General features: G+C 34.8%; 1 protein-coding gene across 2 annotated transcripts in view; it reads right to left on the bottom strand.

Annotated features, from left to right (window-relative positions):
• atrnl1a (attractin like 1a) overlaps positions 1–12,047 on the bottom strand; it is a 465,931-nt gene that overhangs the window by 76,042 nt on the left and 377,842 nt on the right. The window lies entirely within an intron of this gene.

The following is a 12,047-nucleotide window of genomic DNA, read 5'->3' as shown; positions in this document are numbered from 1 at the left end:
CAGCTGCAACCCATCACTGCGAAACATCCATACTCTACACACTCAATCCCACACATACATTATGGACAACTTAGTGTACTCAATTGATCAATTGATATATATATATATATATATATATATATATATATATATATATATATATATATATATATATATATATATATATATATATATATATATATATTGATAAGTCAAACCATGGGACCAGATGATTAGCAGCTCCACTTGCTCTGTCGAGTGCTACGGATATCACATAGCGAAAGGGTGAAGATGTTTTTCAGACTGAAAGAGAAAGTTGTTCTGTTACAGAAACAGGTGTTAGATTATTTTTACACTCTGCTTTTCAAATTAGTTTATGCATATTTTAATAATTCGCTTATTATTATTGAATATTGAAAAATGCTCAAGATTACCTCTTCTTAAGTGTAACAAAGTGATACTTATACTAATTAATTATACACCTTTATAATATTGTTCAACTCTCTCTATTCTGTCTACTTTATAATTAGTAAATTAATAATCAGTATTTTTTTTGCCAGTAGCCAGTACCCTAGATCACAGGGCCTATTGACCACCTCTGTACACCCTACTTTCTAGTTTAGGAAAGGCTTTCCTCCTCAAACCAGCCATCAAATTCCCCATGAAAGAGTTTTTTTAATTTTTTTTCTTCAGCATTAGTCTTCCTTAATTTGTATTATTCTTTGTTTGTTTTTTTTGTTTGTTTTTTTGCTTTTAAAATAGCTATTTAATTAAGTATTTATACTTTAGAAAAAAAAAAAAAGTGCAGCATCCAGGAAAAAAAAATGAAAAGGCTCTTCACCTTAAATTTGTTTCAAATAATTTTGTTTTTAAATCCTGACTGAATCATGAGATTTGCATTGTGAATCTTATCGAATTGTGATTCAGGTGAATCGTTACATCCCTACTGAGAATTGATAATACTGTATGTGTCTATCAATTAATTTGGTGGATGGGGAAGGAATTGTGGTGGGCCTCATATATATATATATATATATATATATATATATATATATATATATATATATATATATATATATATATATACATATACAGTATAAAGACTTGATATGTTTACACCCCTATAATAAGGCTGTGTACTGTACACACTATACTACCCATATGTCTGACCAAACAGCTTCCAAAGTTTGGTTTTGCATGATAGGAGCCCTTTACATTTTGAGTTTCTGATGTAATAATTCAAAAATGTGCAGTAAAACAGGGGAATCGAAATATGGCTTATGACAGGAAGTCTAGGTGAAGGGTGGCATGATGTCAGGAGCTGATTCATAAGACAGTCACAGTGATAATTGTTAAAGCACCCGTAGCTGTGTGTGGATGTGCGCGCGCGTGTGTGTGTGTGTGTGTGTGTGTGTGTGTGTGTGTATCATGGTCAAAAGGAAAAAAAAAAAAAGAAGCAGAGCATGGATGGTTTATGTTCCCTGACAGGTCCTTCAAGAGGTGAGAAGGACACTGTGGCAACACTGGTCTGGGCTTGTAAATGGCCCATAAACTGCATAATTACCCTCCACATGTTGTAAACAATGCTCGCCTGGGACACATGCTGTTGTATGTTTGTACGTATTTATGTGTGTATGGCACTGATATGCTTTGTTAGTTTTAAGAAAGAGCTATGATCCTTGACCATTTTTTAAGTAACATCTTGCAGTTATGATTTTTTATGTATGTATGTATGTATGTATGTATCTATGTATCTATGTATGTATGTATGTATATGTGTGTATGTACAGTGCATCCGCAAAAGTATTCATAGCGCTTTTTCCACATATTTTTATGTTAAAGCCTTATTCCAAAATAGATTAAATGCATTTATTTCCTCAAAATTCCACACACAATACCCCATAATGATAATGTGAATTAAAAAAAAAATAAAAATAAATAAATAAATAAATAAATATATAAATACATATATATATATATATATATATATATATATATATATATATATATATATATATATATATATATATATATATATATATATATGTATTTATATATTTATTTATTTATTATTATTTTTTTTTATATATTCACAGCCTTTGCTCAATACTTTGTTGATGCACTTTTGGCAGCAATTACAGCCTCAAGTCTTTTTGAATATGATGCTACAAGCTTGGCACACCTGTCTTTGGGAATTTTTGCCCATTCCTCTTTGCAGTACCTCTCAAGATCTGTCAAGTTGGATGGGAATCAACAATGTACAGCCATTTTCAGACTTTTTCCAGAAATTGTTAATAAGATTTAGGTCTGAGCTCTGACTGGGCCACTCAAGGACATTCACCGAGTTGTTGTGATACCACTCCAATGATATTTTTTGGGTGTGCTTTGGATTATTGTCCTGCTGGAAGATGAACCTTTGCCCCAGTCTGAGGTCAAGAGCACTCTGAAGCAGGTTTTTATTCAGGATGTCTCTGTACATTGCTGCATCCCTCTTTCCTTCTACCCTGACTAGTCTTCCAGTTCCTGCGGCTGAAAAACATCCCCACAGCATGATGCTGCCACCACCATGGTTCACTGTAAGGATGGTGTTACCCTGGTGATGAGCGGTGCCTGGATCTCTTCAAACGCCTGGCATTCACTCCAAAGAGTTCAATTTTACTCTCATCAGAGCAAAGAATTTAGTTTTGTATGGTCTGAGAGTCCTTAAGATGCTTTTTTTTTGGCAAATTCCAGGTGGGGAGTGGCTTCCGTCTGCCCAATTTACCATACAAGCCTGATTGGTGGATTGCTGCACAGATGGTTGTCCTTCTGTACGATTCTTCTCTCTCCACAGAAGAATGCCTACTGACAATTCCTTTGTCATCATGCTTGGTTTGTGATTTGGCATGCACTGTCAACCCTGGGCGCTTATGTACTGTAGACAGGCATATTCCTTTTCAAATCATGTCCAATCAACTGAATTTACCACAGTTGAACTCCAATTAAGCTGCTGACGCTTCTCAAGAATGATCAGTGGAAACAGAATGTATCTGAGCTCAATTTAGAGCTTTACAGGAAAGGCTATGAATACTTACATGTGATTTTTCAGCTTTTATTTTTAATAAATTGGCAACAATTAAAAAAAATAATAATAATAATTATATATTCACATTGTCAGTATGGGGTTTTGTGTGTTGATTTTTGAGGAAATATATGATTTGAATGCCTTTTGAAATAAGGCTGTAACATAAAAATTTGTGAAAAAAGCGCTATGAATACCTTCAGGAAGAACTGTATGCGTGTAAGTATGTATGTACAGTATGTATGTATGTATGGATGTAAGTACTTATGTACAGTATGTATGTCTGTTTGTCAGTATGTATGTAAAGTATGTACTTATGTATGTATGTATGTATATATGTATTATGTATTTCCTAACCCATACCTGTCCGCAACAATATCCACAAGAGGTTTCTAAATGAGAATGACTTACAATATGTAAAGCAAAACACCAACAAAATGACATGAACACACAAACAAAGCCAGAGATATGGAACCAATTCTATGTGTAATTACAAGACCAACTGTGACTAGAGGACTTTCTATTTCTCCTTATGCATTTTAATAAATATATAAATACAACAATGCTTACAGCAGTACCAACAATTACACTGAAGTAGCCAAATACAATAAATCTTGAAGGCTGTACACTGATTCCTTCCTTACAACAAAGTCAATGAAATAAGATGTATTAAACTGTAAGCATGATTTTAAGGGACTTGAAAAATTCAATATGATCCTAATTACAATACAGGATTTACTGCGCGAACAGCTTGGTCACACAATAAACCTGATGTTAACGCATCCTTTTTCATCCTGAAGACATTTCATCTGCGATAATGATTGGCGTACTGTACATTATCCAGCTAATTACACAGCTACTTAGCAAATACACAGACGGATGTGAAATATTGATTTGCTTTGAAATGATTTCATTATATGAGATGAAAGAAATTAAAGAATGAAAGAACAAAAGGCACAAAATAAAGTAGTTTGTTAAGTAAGCTATACAGAACCGACCAATGAAAATGCATATTTGACACCTTCAACGAGAGTATAACTTGAGGTTATACTCTTTTCAGCAATTCACAAAAGAAGCAATGTGATAATTGTCAGAATATAGTCAAGAATTGTAATGTTTTGCACCTCTGTACTCAAGGAATACAGTGCATAAGGAAAAATGCAACATACTCCTGAGAGGGATTCATGTACAGCAGTGTAATTGTATCATTCCTTTGTATGAACATCCCACACAAGGATGTTTGGTAATGGTTAAACTTCCCCGCCTCAGGCTGGTTTAATCAATGACACCTCCCCTGGGTTTATCCTGATTTATGTCTTCTGAGGCTCATGTAATAACTCAAACCTTTAATCAACCAATTACCCAATAATGCACACATACTGACTCACTGAGATCAGAGCAGTTAGATACAAAATACAATGATGTAACTACAACCCAATAGAAGATTAAAACTATTACATATCTATTACACACACACACACACACACACACACACACACACACACTCACACACACACACACTCAGACACACACACACACACACACACACACACACACACACACACACACACACATGCATGTATAGTTCCACAATTGTTCAAATTAAAGAAAATTTAATACTTTAATAAATAAAACTGTTTGTAAAAATCAAGGAATTTTTTGTTTTGTTTTTGCTGTATTAAAAATGTACTGAACCATGATATCACTATGCTGTATCGAACCAAACAATGCATTTTGTGAACTCTTACACCCCGAACACAGCAATGAAAATAACACATCGTTTTTTTTTTGCTTTTTTTTTTGTTTTTTTTTTTCCTATGAATAATATAGCTAAAGGAGCTGTTGATTAAAAAAAAAAAAAAAAAAAAACTAATTAAAGTAAAATAAAACAAAAAAAAAAACCTGAAAAAATAGTTATCATATCAGTTATGATCAAAAAATCATAGTCAGTTTATGAACTGTTTTATAAACACAAATAAATAAATAATAATAAAAACACACTGCTTAATAGCACCAACATTCATATTAAGTTGGAGAACAATATACAGTATGCTTTACAATGGCATTCTGTGACTCTTTAGCCCCTTTCACACAACAATACTGGTAAATATCCGAAAAAATGGAATGTTCGAGATTTTTCCCAGAAAAGTCCATTCATAAAACCATTCTAAAATATCGGTAAATTCTGACATAATTAACCAGAAATGACCTCTAAACGCCTCCGCTTGTATTTGTAAACATAGAACAGGCCGGGCATTTGTTAATGGCTTCACATTTATTTAAAGCTTTAGCATTTATGCAACTGCTTTGTCCCAGAGACATCCTAAGGCAGAAGGGCGAACCACAGCTAAATGCTTACAGACTTGACTATATTACAAATTCTGTGGATGGATAAGTATTTTGAACAACTTTGATGAAAACATATGGAGGAACAGTTTCACATGTCGAAATGTACATAGTATGTGTGTGTGTGTGTTTGTGTGTGTGTTTGTGTGTGTGTGTGTGTGTGTGTGTGTGTGTGTGTGTGTGTGTGTGTGCATGTGTATGTGTGCGTGTGTGCTGGTGCTCATCGGCTGCTTTACATACACACGCGTCAAGCAACTGAAGCAGAGCTTGAAGGCAAACCAACAGCGGTTTATCATAAGAATTTTATTGATAATATTTTTCCACATTTGGCATTCAGAAGGAAGATAGAAACATTCTCTGACTAACCTCTAGCAGCTAAATGTGTCTGGAAAATAATTCAAAGGCTTTTATTTTCATAAACAGTGCGGGCGTGAATGCGTCTAAATGTTCTGACTGGCTGGAGTAGACAAATGCAAATTACCAGTAATGTTAAAATCCTCTTTCTGGACTTTCCAGTATTTTCAAAAAATAGCCTGTTCACACATAAATACCTTTCTGGAAAATTGCTGGTAATTTTCTGGAAAGGTCTGTATGTGTGAAAGGGGCTTTAGTTTCCATCAGCCACAAGACGCAGCTTACACAATGAGGAAATATACATTTTTATTTAAAATTTACTCTAAACATTTGGTTTGATAATTGCTGGACATGCACCTACTGTACGCTGCTTTGATTTTTTGATGGTTGTAGCAAAAAAAAAAAAAAAAGTCAGACTGAGTTATTAAATATTAACATTAACATTACCACTGTTTTAAATTAATGTGCATACAGAAAAAGGCCACTTGTCTTTGTTTGGTGAGATACATTCAATCTGTTGGGGATTGTTTAGACTCTTTGTGACAAATGGATGTCTAGGAGTGAGTCATTAAATCTTTTATTCCACTAAATCATTCAAATCACTGCTTCATTCAGCTACAATTTCAAACAATATCTAATTTTATTGTGGCTTTGTTTGATAAAAATAAAAAACATTGATATAAATTCGCGCCCAAATGGTTAGACACAATAACAATAACAGACTGAAAAATTCACATCAATTTAGTTACCATAAAATAATATTTCATTTATATAATAAAATTAATTTATCTGTGATCCAACTGCTCCTTTTAATCTTGTTAAAGTCTTTAAAAATCCAGTGGTCACAATGCTAATCTTTAGTTCAACAATGCCTTTTAAAACTTCTTGAAGCAGCTGGTATTTTAACATCTCTGTGTAGACTGCAATACAATTATATGATGATAATTGATTGTGTGCACTTAAAGGCATCCGTTATCCACTGCCTGTAATGATGCAAAACAGAACAAAAGTACTTTTTTTTCACATCTTTGAATAGGCCCTGTCTGAACACAAATTGACAGAATGGGTAGCACAGGGACCCTCTGCATTGGTGACAAAAGCACACAGGCATAGGTCTTTAGTAGGTCATTGTAAACATTCACAATGGCTTTCTCCAAAATGATGCACAATAACTCTGGCAGATAAGAGAGTGTAATTTCCGGCTCATTCCAGCATGGTTTTAACAGAAAAACCTGTTTACTTTCTAAGCACAGACAGAAAATGAAGCTCTTTTGTCACCAGAAAAGCAAGGTGTCTCAAAAAAAGGCCACACTACAAACCAAGTTGCATTGCTCTAAACAAGCATAATTGTGGGCTGTTTCCTCAAGCGTTTTTTGCAAACTAGCAGAAAATGGACTAAAAGCTCATACAGACCATTTACTGTGTTCCATGTGACAAACTCATTACACAATAGTTTCAAAGTATATATAATTTTTATCCTATTTTCAACTGCTGAAGATCTTTATTTTTGCACACTATAGTTTAATCACAGAAACGTTATCTTTTAGCCACCAATGACGTATTTATTTGAAAATAGAATAAGTAATGTTGTAAAGTATTTTTACAGCTTAAAAGAATTCAACTAAAGTAACATTTCTAACATTCAACATTGTACAATTTAATTGTACTTAATATGCATTAATGTAATTGCTGAAAAAAAATTATATAATTTTGTGCCTGAAACAGCAAATAATTTTTACAGCTTATAATAATATATAAATCAAATTTGCCTTTATTGAATTAAGGCTGGGAAGAAAAAAATATTCTATAATATTTAATGTTATTGAATTTAACCTAGCTTATATATAACTGTATGAAGTCGATATATAAAACATTAAAGTGAAAATATGGAATGATAAAACACATAGGAATGTTAGCTTTGAACATCTAGAAATCTATTTTATATGCACAATCATATATAAAACGTTATTGGGTACTTAAAAGTATAGTTACTATGACTTAATATTCCTAAGAAATTTAGTTAAAAGTCATAGCCATCAAATAGATTCAAACATTACTCAGAAACAAGGTCAAAGATATAGACTTTAGGGAATCCTTCAAATGGAGCAACATTTTTACAATGTGATAAACAAATAATACTGCAAAGCATTTTTGTTGGTTCAAACCAAAATCCACATTTCAGAACATTAGGCAACATTAGGACCAGACAAAAGACTGTTTATAATCTGTACATGCCATCTCAGACTGGGCATCTGAGTGCTAATTAGGACTGTGTGACATTGTCATCAAAATTGAAGGAGAGACCAACATCAGTGTAGAGATCTATGATGAACTTGAGGAAAAAATTCACTTTGATTGACTCCTTCATCTTAATCATGAGCTTACTGATCTATCAAAGAGGGAAACATGCAAAGCTAAGACCCTCCAGATGCCCAAATTGGGCGTAAAAGGACTGTGAGTGCAAAGAAGTTAAGTCACATTTATAGATCAACATACTTCAAATGAAACCGAAGAACAAACTGGTGTAGCATCGTCTCGAACAATCTCAAGATAAAATTAAAGTTGTTTGGACTTTGTTTTGTGAGTACAAAAAAGATCAAATAAATATTTCTGAAAAAACAAGACATTTTGCAGGAAACATATCTGATTATAGCAATTTTAGCTGACTGATTTTACGGTATCTTTTCTCTGTTTCGCCTAATTCCTTATTTAGTTTTTCAACTCAATAAGCATTGGTATCTGTAACTTATATAAAGGAAACACTGAGGGTGGCACGGTGGCTCACTAGTTATCACCGTCCCCTCACAGCAAGAAGGTTGCTAGTTTGACCCCCGCATTTCTGAGTGGAGTTTGCATGTTGGTGTGGGTTTCCTCCAGGTGCTCCGGTTTCCACCACAGTCCAAAGACATGCACTATAGGTAAATTGAATGAGCTAAATTGGCATGAGTGTTTGAGTGTGTGTGAATGAGTGTGTGGTGATTCATTCCGCTGTGGCAAACTCTGAAATAGAGAGACTAAGCCGAAGAAAAATGAATGAATGAAACACTGTGAAAAACTTAAGCTTTAAAACTAACCTTATAGTCTACTGTATCATTTTTGAAAAATGATCAAATGTGAAAAATTTGTTAAAGTGAAATATGATGTTTATTTATTCAAGCAATCAATTTTGTAGGCCCACTGCACTGCACTGTACTTTGACCAGCACAAAACCAGCCTTCATTAAAAACAAAGCATTTAATACTATCTCTGTAAAAACAATATTGGGTGATTTGCAATTCATTATATTTATAGCAATAAATTATTTGTATTTTAGTCATTTCCACTAGCATTATTTACTATTATGGAAATATACTTCATTTGCATTCATTTACCAAATATCTATACAAGTAAAACTGAGCTGTTTTTGTTTTGTTTTACTGATGCAAAAAACAAAAACAAAAAATCAGAGTGCCATTTTTTTGACATTTTTAATCTAGATTAAAATGAAACCAAATGTTTGAAAGTAAATACTAAGTATATATTTGAATACATTGATGGAAATGATGCCACTCATAGGATGCCCATGAAGTGCAGCATCATGCCGAAAAGCAGGATTTATATTTTTTCAGGCTGGGCATATATATTTTTTTTTTTTCAGATTGTCACATTTTTGATGGGAGTTAAGTGACTTATTATCTGGCTTTCTGCTGGTGGGAATGCACTTGTTTAGGTGTGTGCATCTGAGTGTAATTCCACCATGCGTGATGTACATGGAGCAGAGAATTGTAAATGTGCAACCATATAAAGACAGAAATGACATGCCATCATTTACATAAAATAAAAACCAGAAGACGTCACAGTGGTGTAGTGGGTAGCACAATCGCCTCAGAGCAAGAAGGTCGCTAGTTCGAGCCCGGGCTGGGTCAAATGTCCCTTCTTTGTGGAGTTTGCATGCTCTCCCTGTGTTTGAGTGGGTTTCCTCTGGGTGCTTCGGTTTCCCCCACAAGTCCAAAGTCCTGCGCTACAGGTGAATTGAATAAGCTACATTTGGCCTTAGTGTATGTGAATGTAAGACTGTATGGGTGTTTCTTAGTGTTGGGTTGTGGCTGGAAGGGCATCCACTGTGTAAAACATATGCTGGATAAGTTGGCGGCTCATTCCGATGTGGCGACCCCTGATTAATATAGGTACAAAGCCAGAAAGAAAATGAATGGATGAATGAATAACATAAGTATAAACCTGTTCTATAGGAAAGGGACATTATATGATTTTGTTTTTGGTTTTGATCTGGTCGCTATATAGGAAATAAAATAAAATGACTTGATGACTTTGGGTGCCTCTAACACAGGGGTCACTAAACTTGTTCCTGGAGGGCCGGTGTCCAGCAGGTTTTAACTCCAACTCTAGTCAAACACACCTGAAGAACCTAATCAAGGTCTTACTAGGTATACTTAAAACATCCAGGCAGATGTGTTGAGGCAAGTTGGAGCTAAACCCTGTAGGGACACTGGCCCTCAAGAACCGAGATTGGTGACCTCTGCTTTCACATAATGGCAGGCAGAAACACTATATATTTATATTTTGATTATATTCTGGACTCTTTGCCTCACAGTTGCACTTCACATTGATATAAACATTAGGGGAAGGAATTTGATTTCTCACAGTGTATAACAAGTTTGCTATTGAAAAATAAAATCCTATTGAAATGCAATTGAAAAATAAAATCCACCATATACAATATTCCAATGCCTTGTGAAGACATTTAGTATGTCCTCTTAAAACACATTTTAAGTATGTTATTTCAGCAAATTTCAGTGACTTTACATACATATACATTATTATAGGTCACCTCATAAACAATATGCTGATATACAGCAGCATTGTGCTTCAGGGCTGAGCTTAAATCCTGACCTTCCCAATCCTCTACAACTTTGCTTCCTGTCCAGTAGTACAATGAAGCAAAAACAAACAAACAAATTTCTGCAAAAATATGCATTCATTCAATTTCTTTTCGGCTCAGTTTTTTTAATTAATCTAGGGTTGCCATACTGGAATGAACCGCAAACTTATACAGTATACAGTATGTTTCTGTGAGGTGACAGCACTACTTACTGCGCCACCGCGTCACCTCTGCAAACATATAAAATGCTATACACATCCTGCTTACATGTTGTACTACTGTTGCACAGTTTGTACTCAATGGGTTCAACCTGCTTTGACGAGCCTAAAAAAGAACAAACAAAAAAGGACTAAACCGATATAAATTGAGTGAGCTTGTGCTCGATACACCAGACTTTAGCCATTACTATGTTTATAAAAAGCACAAATGTCAAGGCATCTCAAAGATTTCATAAACCCCAGGGGTTATTAAAGAATGAAAAATAACTTTACTGAGAGTTTATCAGGACCTATGAGCTCCTAACATCTTTTTGTATGGGCATGGTACACTGTAAATACAGTAGATCAATCGTCACAGACGGGAAACTTCCATTTTAACAGGTCCAGTTGGGAAGGTTATGTAATTCTGCTGAGCGGAGCTGAATGTAAGTGACGGTCTGATCCATCTCTGCAGTCATACAAGCGTTTTATAAATGCTTTCACTCCAGGATCACGACCGAGTCTAAAGTCCACAGAGAAAATGAGGCATGCAAGAAAAAAAAGGGAAACTGATTGGGAGGACAGGGATAGAGAGTGATGGATGAAAGAGAACGATATGGTGAAGAAGTAATGAAGAAATAAGAGCAAAGGTGTTCTCTCTCCTTCACTTATTTTTGTAATAGTCAGTGACAAGGATGGACAGGCTGCTGAGAAATGTGTAGATACACAAGTATTTCACTGTATGTTGACATCTCATGCTGTGAAGAGAAGAGGAGTGTGGCAATTTAGTGGCCATCATCACATCCTCAGTTCACATTAACCCTCATCAAGTGTGCTCTCTGTTACCTCTCATGCACTCCTCTTCAAAGCTATGTGTGTGTGTGTGTGTGTGTGTGTGTGTGTGTGTGTGTCTAAAATTGAAGAAATTGATGAACAGCTTGCCATTAAAAAATGCAAATATAATATAATTTGCTTAAATAAATATGTTAACAAGAGCTGCATATTGGCACAGTGGGAGGCACATTGGCTTCATAGCAAGAAGGTCACTGATTGAAACCTCAGCTGGGTCAGTTGTCATTTCTGTGTGGAGTTTGCATATTCTCCCCGTGTTGGCGTGGGTTTCCTCTGGGTGCTGGTTTCCCCCACAAGTCCAAAGACGTACTGTAAGTGAATTGGGTACACTATGTTGTCTGTAGTGTTTGTGAATGAGTGTGTATGGATGTTTCCCAGT

This window comes from Danio rerio, chromosome 13 (assembly GCF_052040795.2).
Source record: "Danio rerio strain M-AB ecotype USA chromosome 13, GRCz13ab, whole genome shotgun sequence".
In the NCBI taxonomy this organism is placed as follows: domain Eukaryota; kingdom Metazoa; phylum Chordata; class Actinopteri; order Cypriniformes; family Danionidae; genus Danio; species Danio rerio.
The sequence above is the reverse complement of the archived record's forward strand: the minus strand, read 5'-3'. Positions and strand labels throughout refer to the sequence as shown.